This window comes from Alosa pseudoharengus, unplaced genomic scaffold (genome assembly GCF_046254945.1).
Source record: "Alosa pseudoharengus isolate Yale_2024_CS ecotype anadromous, Long Island Sound unplaced genomic scaffold, YU_APseudo_1.1 YU_APseudo_1.1_scf_13, whole genome shotgun sequence".
In the NCBI taxonomy this organism is placed as follows: domain Eukaryota; kingdom Metazoa; phylum Chordata; class Actinopteri; order Clupeiformes; family Clupeidae; genus Alosa; species Alosa pseudoharengus.
In genome coordinates this window covers 27238055-27247143 of record NW_027468598.1, presented here as the reverse complement: position 1 = coordinate 27247143, position 9089 = coordinate 27238055, and the positions used below count along the sequence as shown (strand labels likewise).

Below are 9089 nucleotides of genomic sequence, written 5' to 3'. Positions count from 1 at the left end.
AGGGAGAGGGAGGGAGAGAAAGAAAATGAGACAGCAAGATAGACACACACACACACACACTAGGTCACCATTCTTAAAGATATACTATGCAGATTCAGGTATTTTTGCCGACTGTAGAGCTCCTCATAGAGTAGCGATACATGTATATTTTACTCTGCCGTTCTAAACAGCCTACTTATTGTGGCTTGTTCAACCTGTACACCAGCGTTTCTCAACTGGGTCGCTGAGACATGCCAGGTGGGGCGCGAACTGACGTGAAAAACCGGATTTTTTTAATTTATTTTTTTATCTGTAGCCTGGGCCCAGGTAGCACCCGATGCGCAATGGACGCACTGTGTTATTCACAGGGAAGCGCTCGTGTCAAGGCAGCTTACCCGACAAACACGGGACGTCCCCCGGACCTCATGCCGACATTCACGACGTCCCCGATTGGTCCCGAACGTCATGTTCTCTAGCGGACGTTCCGGTGACCTTATTGAATTCTGGAGCAAGTTTTCGTTTGGTTATTGCGTGACGTCCGGTGCAGGACTTTCTGGGGACGTCACCGTCAGGTCCCTCGGATGACATTTGCATTTGGTCATTTCAAATACCTCCTAAGGACCCGACAATAACGTTAGGACATGGGGGGGACGTTTGTTTATTCACACATGGCAGCGGAGTTGAGAGCGCTCTGGCTACCGCCTGCAGGACGGAGACATCACATCCATGCACGACTTCACGTTACACGTCTGGACATGACTAAAGTATCTATCTATCTAGTCTCTAGCAGTAGCTGCATTAGCCTACCGTAGTCTACGGCAAAATATCATACAGTTTATGAAGTTGTGCGTCTATGAGCAAAGTAGAACCAACCATATGTCTACTTTGCTCATAGATGCACAACTTCATAAACTGGGAAAAGGGTTAACGTTAAACTCAAAATGTATGTGCTACATAATTACATAATTCAGCATGTCTGCATGCAGACATGCTGAATTATGTGGCACATACATTTTGAGTTTAACGTTAATGTATAACGTTACAAACTAGGGAAGGGATTTTATCAAAATGTTAGCTGATGTGATGCTTGGTGTAACGTTAGCAAAGTCGCTGTTCTTAGCTTCTAGCTTAGCCTACAATGCGCTTTTCTTCAGATAACTGTCATTACGTAATGCATGTAACATGCTCTAAATAGGCAGTGGTTTATTTAACGTAGTCACGTACTTATTATCTGTTTTATTTTCAGAAACACACACACGGCCGAATTGGGACTGAACCGCTTTTGGAGCTGAATATGATGCAATAAAACTAGACAAATGTTAAAAACAGACCACGTAGCATTTGTTTAGGGTTGTCTAGCAACATAAGTGACTACTTAATTTGTAAAGCAAAATGATCTAGCTCTACATTGCAGAAGAATTAAGGATACGGCTTCTTCATAACTTGTTTAAATGTCATTGTAATTTATTTGACGCATGCTCGCGTTTAAAACTGTCACGCATAGGCCTAGCTGTCCCCGATGTTACAGCAGCTCCTTGTGGAAACAGCAAAGAGTGCACATATCCGATGAGATTTCTAACGAGGAGCAGAAGCTCTCTGCCTCACCAGAGCCTTACTGTTTATTAATAAAACAATGATATAGAATAGAAACATCAGATTCTATTTATTTCATCTTAAAGTTGGCTATAAAGAGCATTCATAGCCTAGAGAAAACGATACATTTTTCTTTATCTGCAATGTTCCAGGAAGAAAGGCTTACATTTATAGGCTGTCCCTGTTTAGCCTAATCACAGCAGGTCCAAGAAAACGAGTGGATATAACGTCAATGCATTCTAGTTATGTTTCATGTACTTTATTTCATGTTGAGTTTTGCTTCCCAGCATGCATTGCAATTCATTTAGTATTTTTGGCTATTATTCGTTTTTAATATTTTGAAACAATATGGTTTGAACAATTTATCTTAGGCTAGCCTAGGCCTACTCTGATGATGTTTTGAAGAATATGCTACGGGATATGCCCATTAAAACAACACAGTCTCACTCCCTACTCGTCAAAGGTCTGACGCATGGTCAAGGTTCCTTGGCGTCAAATTCCAACGAGAAAGGTGTACCCTTTGCGTCGTTTTTCGACGTGGGGGTCCGTCAGATAGACATTCATGTTAATCCCTCACCGTCAGATATAGACGAAAGGAAATCAAATGTCCATCAAAGGTGATGCCGTCACGCAACCCAGTCTGAAAATCTAACAGGCTTACAAAATAGCATGGCGAAAAAATGTCTGTTACATTCTTTTGAAGCTGCAGCAACGTGATATCTCGTAGCTCGCCAGACCCTCATTCTGCCTGAGAAGGACCAAACCAGCAAGGTAACTACCATTTTATTCGTTTCTGAGCTAGGGGTAGGCCTACTTCTTTTGTAAACAACTTGTTTTACATATTTATGTTTGTTTATACAGAATGTAATCGATATGTGCTTTCACAACTGATCAACAAATGGACCATTTTCTTGTGTTTGCACTAGCTTCGATACTAGACAGCAGTAACTAGATATGTAAACATCCGGTAACGGCGAAGCTGGTTACGGTCATGTGACACACGCAACCACAAGAAAGCGGAAACGCGGCATAGAGCGAGCCATGTGGAGAAAGTTAAGCGACGTACATTTTGTAAACAATAATGCTGTTTTTTGTTGTTGTTTTCGAACAAAATATAAGCCTAGTTATCCTGAACAACACTCCTTCATGGTGTACAAAGCCTACAATCGTGCGATTTTAGTGCAATTTTTCAGTGCAGTTCAAAGTCTTGTAAGTGTAAAAGATATGGTCAAATTATAGGCCTACATGAATTAGCTAAATAAATCATTATTCGACACGTTATGCTTAAATTGCCTTGTTTTAAGCAGGTCAATCTCACAATAAGTTATTTATCCTTGGGTCTGGGTAACTCATGGGACAAAACATGTTGTTATTATAGGTTATTACCGTTTTATCCTGAAAAAAAGCCAACATTTCTGTGTCCAAAGTATTGCATTTCTGCAGTGTAGGCTACTATGTAGTGCAGCTTTTAATGTGCTTGTATTTTCCTGCATATGAACTACAAATATTCCTCCAAAACCAGTGTTGACATTTGAAGTAGGCCTATAGGAGTTATTTTTTAGTATTGTAGTATTTGAATATTTACCCACAACAGTTTATGTAGGCCTAATGTATTCTTAAGGCCATTTTTGCATAGGCTCTTCCTTTTTCATGCTAAAGATAATGTTATTGTAACCATTGGCCATTTCATGTTTCAAACCTTTGAAATAATTTTACTGATGTTTACTGTTACACCTTAATGTTGCTTCAGTGCTTCAGCAATGCCAAGACACAATCTGTGAAGCCTGGCCCTGAAGAAGAGGAGGCATGCCCTGTCCCAATGCATGCAGGGCAAAACGAACATACATTTTGTGAGTATTGCTAATATTAAATGACATCCAGGTATACAATACACAACTATGTATAGGCTTGTTGCACGAGTGGCTCTTGGTGGGCTCATTTGTTTCCGATGGAGCCAGGTGTGTTTGAACCTGCCACTATTGTTAATGTAATTAGTGTCTACACCGACTAGGTTGGTTGTGGCACCTAGTGAATCAGCACTTTACAATAAAGAAGGATTTATGCATGTGTTAAATTTGTTATTATTGGCCAAACAAGTAATTCAGTGTCGGAGTGAACATGTAAGAAGCAGAATATAACAGAGGATGTCGTTACAACACAGCTAACACTCCACCGGAGATAGACGAGCCCACCGAGGACCCTTTCGTGCGACTAGTCAATTAGTCTATGTAAATAAAATGATGGGGCAAATAAAGCAGAATGGTGGCTAGGTTGGCATTTAAGTATAGTATATAAGTATATATAAGTATATATACTCTTTTGATCCCGTGAGGGAAATTTGGTGTCTGCATTTATCCCAATCCGTGAATTAGTGAAACACACTCAGCACACAGTGAACACACAGTGAGGTGAAGCACACACTAATCCCGGCGCAGTGAGCTGCCTGCAACAACAGCGGCGCTCGGGGACAGTGAGGGGTTAGGTGCCTTGCTCAAGGGCACTTCAGCCGTGCCTACTGGTCGGGGTTCGAACCGGCAACCCTCCGGTTACAAGTCCGAAGCGCTAACCAGTAGGCCACGGCTGCCCTTAGGTAGTGGTTGCAAGGTTGTTGCTAGGGCAATTGAGATGGTTCCTAGGTTGTTGCTATGGTAGAAATGGTGGTGGCTATGCTAAACCTAGTTGTTGCTATGTTGGTTGCTAGGGTAATCATGTTGGTTGCTGTGGTGGTTGCTAGGTTGACATTATGGTGGTGGTTGTTAGGTCAGTGGTAGGGTAATTGAGATGGTTCCTAGGATGTTGCTATGGTAGATATGTTGGTTGCTATATTAAACAAAGCGGTTGCTATGCTGGTTGCTAGGGTAATCACGTTGGTTGCTATGGTGGTTGCTAGGTTGACATTATGGTGGTGGTTGTTAGGTCAATGGTAGGGTAATTGAGATGGCTAACCATAGCGGTTGCTATGCTAGTTGCTATGGTAATCATGTTGGTTGCTATGCTGGTTGCTAGGGTAATCTTGTTGGTTGCATGAACATTGTAGTGGTGGGTGGTTGCTAGGTTGTTGATTGGGTAATTGAGATGGTTGCTAGGGTGCTGCTAGGGTAGATATGGTGGTTGCAATGTGGTAGGGTAATAGAGAAGGTTCCTAGGTTGTTGCCATGGTAAATATGTTGGTTGCTATATTAAACAAAGTGGTTGCTATGCTAGTTGCTAGGGTAATCATGTTGGTTGCTATGGTGGTTGCTAGGTTGACATTATGGTGGTGGTTGTTAGGTCAATGGTAGGGTAATTGAGATGATTCCTAGGTTGTTGCTATGGTAGATATGTTGGCTGCTATACTAACCATAGCGGTTGCTATGCTGGTTGCTATGGTAATCATGTTGGTTGCTATGCTGGTTTCTTGGGTAATCTTGTTGGTTGCTATGGTGGTTGCTAGGTTGACATTACAGTGGTGGTTGCTAGGTTCTTGATAGGGTAATTGAGATGGTTGCTAGGGTAGATATGGTTGCAATGTGGTAGGGTAATAGAGATGGTTCCTAGGTTGTTGCCATGGTAGATATGCTGGTTGCTTTACTAAACATAACAGTTGCTATGCTGGTTGCTAGGGTAATCATGAAAAGCCCATAGCCTGTAGATGTCAATGAATATGAATGAAGACATGTCCCACCTTCCTACGTACTTTGGCGTACATAGGCCCATATTGTAGATTGAGAAACAAATTGTTCAGTTGATACATTTTGGCCTACACTATTAAGGGACAGCTGAGTTGACCACATAAACCATATATTTTCTGAAAGCCCATAGCCTGTAGATGTCAATGAATATGAATTAAGACATGTTCCACCTTCCTACTTATTTTGGTGTATCATAAGGCGTACATAGGCCCATATTGTAGATCGAGAAGCAAATTGTTCAGTTGATACATTTTGGCCTACACTATTAAGGGACAGCTGAATTGACCACATAAACCATATATTTTCTGAAAGCCCATAGCCTGTAGATGTCAATGAATATGAATTAAGACATGTCCCACCTTCCTACGTACTTTGGTGTATCAAAAGGCGTACATAGGCCCATATTGTAGATTGAGAAACAAATTGTTCAGTTGATACATTTTGGCCTACACTATTAAGGGACAGCTGAGTTGACCACATAAACCATATATTTTCTGAAAGCCCATAGCCTGTAGATGTCAATGAATATGAATTAAGACATGTCCCACCTTCCTACGTACTTTGGTGTATCAAAAGGCGTACATAGGCCCATATTGTAGATTGAGAAACAAATTGTTCAGTTGATACATTTTGGCCTACACTATTAAGGGACAGCTGAATTGACCACATAAACCATATATTTTCTGAAAGCCCATAGCCTTTAGATGTCAATGAATATGAATTAAGACATGTTCCACCTTCCTACTTATTTTGGTGTATCATAAGGCGTACATAGGCCCATATTGTAGATCGAGAAGCAAATTATTCAGTTGATACATTTTGGCCTACACTATTAAGGGACAGCTGAATTGACCACATAAACCATATATTTTCTGAAAGCCCATAGCCTGTAGATGTCAATGAATATGAATTAAGACATGTCCCACCTTCCTACGTACTTTGGTGTATCAAAAGGCGTACATAGGCCCATATTGTAGATTGAGAAACAAATTGTTCAGTTGATACATTTTGGCCTACACTATTAAGGGACAGCTGAATTGACCACATAAACCATATATTTTCTGAAAGCCCATAGCCTTTAGATGTCAATGAATATGAATTAAGACATGTTCCACCTTCCTACTTATTTTGGTGTATCATAAGGCGTACATAGGCCCATATTGTAGATTGAGAAGCAAATTGTTCAGTTGATACATTTTGGCCTACACTATTAAGGGACAGCTGAATTGACCACATAAACCATATATTTTCTGAAAGCCCATAGCCTGTAGATGTCAATGAATATGAATTAAGACATGTCCCACCTTCCTACGTACTTTGGTGTATCAGAAGGCGTACATAGGCCCATATTGTAGATTGAGAAACAAATTGTTCAGTTGATACATTTTGGCCTACACTATTAAGGGACAGCTGAATTGACCACATAAACCATATATTTTCTGAAAGCCCATAGCCTTTAGATGTCAATGAATATGAATTAAGACATGTTCCACCTTCCTACTTATTTTGGTGTATCATAAGGCGTACATAGGCCCATATTGTAGATCGAGAAGCAAATTGTTCAGTTGATACATTTTGGCCTACACTATTAAGGGACAGCTGAATTGACCACATAAACCATATATTTTCTGAAAGCCCATAGCCTGTAGATGTCAATGAATATGAACATTTTGACCTACACTATTAAGGGACAGCTACGTCTGCTCAGTCAGACTTTGTATGACACAGATGTTATCTCTCATTCTCTGTTTTGTGGTTTAGTGATTTAAGAGTCAGTCTGCCGCTACAGCGGTCTGGGTTCAATATCCAAGTGTGACCATTTGGGTCTACCATAAACAGAAGAGAACAATTGGAAAAACATTTACTTAGTCATTTATATGGTGGTTGCTAGGTTGACATTGTAGTAGTTATCGTAGATATATTGGTTGCTATACTAGGCCCATATTGTAGGAACCAACTGTACAGGTTATACATTTTGGCCTCCACCAGTAAGAGACAGTTGATTCAACCACCTAATATGAAGATTATGTGAAGAGCCGTATAATACATTTTCTTAAAGCCTATAGCCTGTAGATGTCAATTAATATGAATTAAGACATGTCCAACCTTTTCACTTTGGTGCACCACACATTGTACATAGACCCATATTGATGAACCAACTTATACATTCTGGCCTACACAGCTAATTCAAGCACTTCAACCAAATCATTAACATGAATTAGGAATTGCTCCACCCTTCTCAAATACTTGTGCACTATTTTCAAAACATAGACCTATCTTGTATAGGTGAACTTTAGTCAACTGGGGCGCGTTTCCTAAAACCTTAGTTGCTAACTAAGTTAGCACCTTAGTTGCTAATTAAGTTAGCAACTTTGTTGGTTGCAATGCAATTTCCCATTGCCAACCAACAGGTTAGCAACTATGGTTTTGGGAAATGCACCCCAGTATGTTTGAACATGTCAAAAGAAACACTGAGATTGTATTTTCTTTTTTGGTACTCTAAACATTTCAAAAGTTCTTTCTGATTTCCAGGTAATTAACTGTTGATAGGCTCATCCCAAAGCAGAAAGATACTTGACTGCTGAGAGCTGGATTGCTCCTGTGGAAAGAAGCTCCTGGCCTTTTCTCTATTTGGACACAACTGTGGAGGAAGGTGGGACATGTCTCAATTCATGTTAAATAATATCTAGAGAGTAAAGGCTTTTAGAAAATATAAAGTATGCTGTATATTGTTTAAATGTATCAGGCGTACCCTGGATGCACTGATATAGGGCTATATATGTCTTCATATATATTGCATGTTAGGAGATTGTAGTGTCTCTTGGTATCAATATTTAAATGTTTTATATCTTTCTAATTTCCAGGTTGTCAACTGTTGTCAGGCTCATCACCAAAGCAGAAAGACATAGTGAGACCAGACATGCCAGGAAGGAGCCAAGCACAGCCAAGGGATTTTTCTGCAGCTGTTCCTGCCAGTTATAGATGAACTGCTCCTGAGAATAGATGGGTGTCAACATCGTTTTGCCTACAAAATTGGTCTCCTATACGCATGATGCTTGTCAAGCACATCATTCCGGTGGCGGGACTGTTCCTGTGACCACACGGCTGAACAATGCATCATTCTCATCCATGCCCTCACCCCCCCTCTCCCCCAAACTGGACTACTGCAACCGGTCTTGAAAAGCGCTATGAAAATTAAATGTATTATTATTATTATTATTATTATTATTATTTTTGTTATTTGCTCCCTCTGTGTTAGCATATACCTTTGATGTATGTTTTATGTTTATTGGACACTCCCTTGGTTTAAGCAAACACAAACCATTAAAAAATACATATTTGGATATGTGTTGTGCTGAAATAAACCCAGAAACGGGTGTGAGACCATATTTTTCACATACGTTGATAAACAAAAGTTCTTTAATCCTACCCAAACCATTACAACATCCATATTTTGATTGATTATGATACACAGAGGTGTGCTGTACTGAAATAAACCTAATTTCACTGACCTTACATGCTGTGGGAATTTTGATCTTCAAGACATCTTTAGGAACTGACATTTAGAGTGCATGTTTTTCACATATGCTGATAAACAAAAGTTCTTTAATCCTACCCAAACCATTAAAACATCCATATTTTGATTGATTATGATACACAGAGGTGTGCTGTACTGAAATAAACCTAATTTCACTGGCCTTACATGCTGTGGGAATTTTGATCTTCAAGACATCTTTAGAAACAGACGTTTAGGGAGCATATTTTTCACATACTTTGATAAACAAAAGTTCTTAAATCATACCCAAACCATTAAAACATCCATATTTTGATTGATTATGATACACA

At 39.9% G+C, this 9089-nt stretch overlaps 1 long non-coding RNA gene across 2 annotated transcripts; it reads left to right on the top strand.

Moving 5' to 3' along the window:
* Window positions 1-2349: 2349 nt before the first annotated feature.
* On the top strand, window positions 2350-8759 carry LOC143121971 (uncharacterized). Of its 2 annotated transcripts, none has more exons than XR_012986572.1 (3): window positions 2350-3422; window positions 7776-7896; window positions 8126-8759. It is a non-coding gene; the product is annotated as an uncharacterized LOC143121971 (long non-coding RNA). The 2 variants fall into 2 exon arrangements; XR_012986571.1 differs by having other exon boundaries at window positions 8108-8759.
* The last annotated feature ends 330 nt before the right edge of the window (window positions 8760-9089 follow it).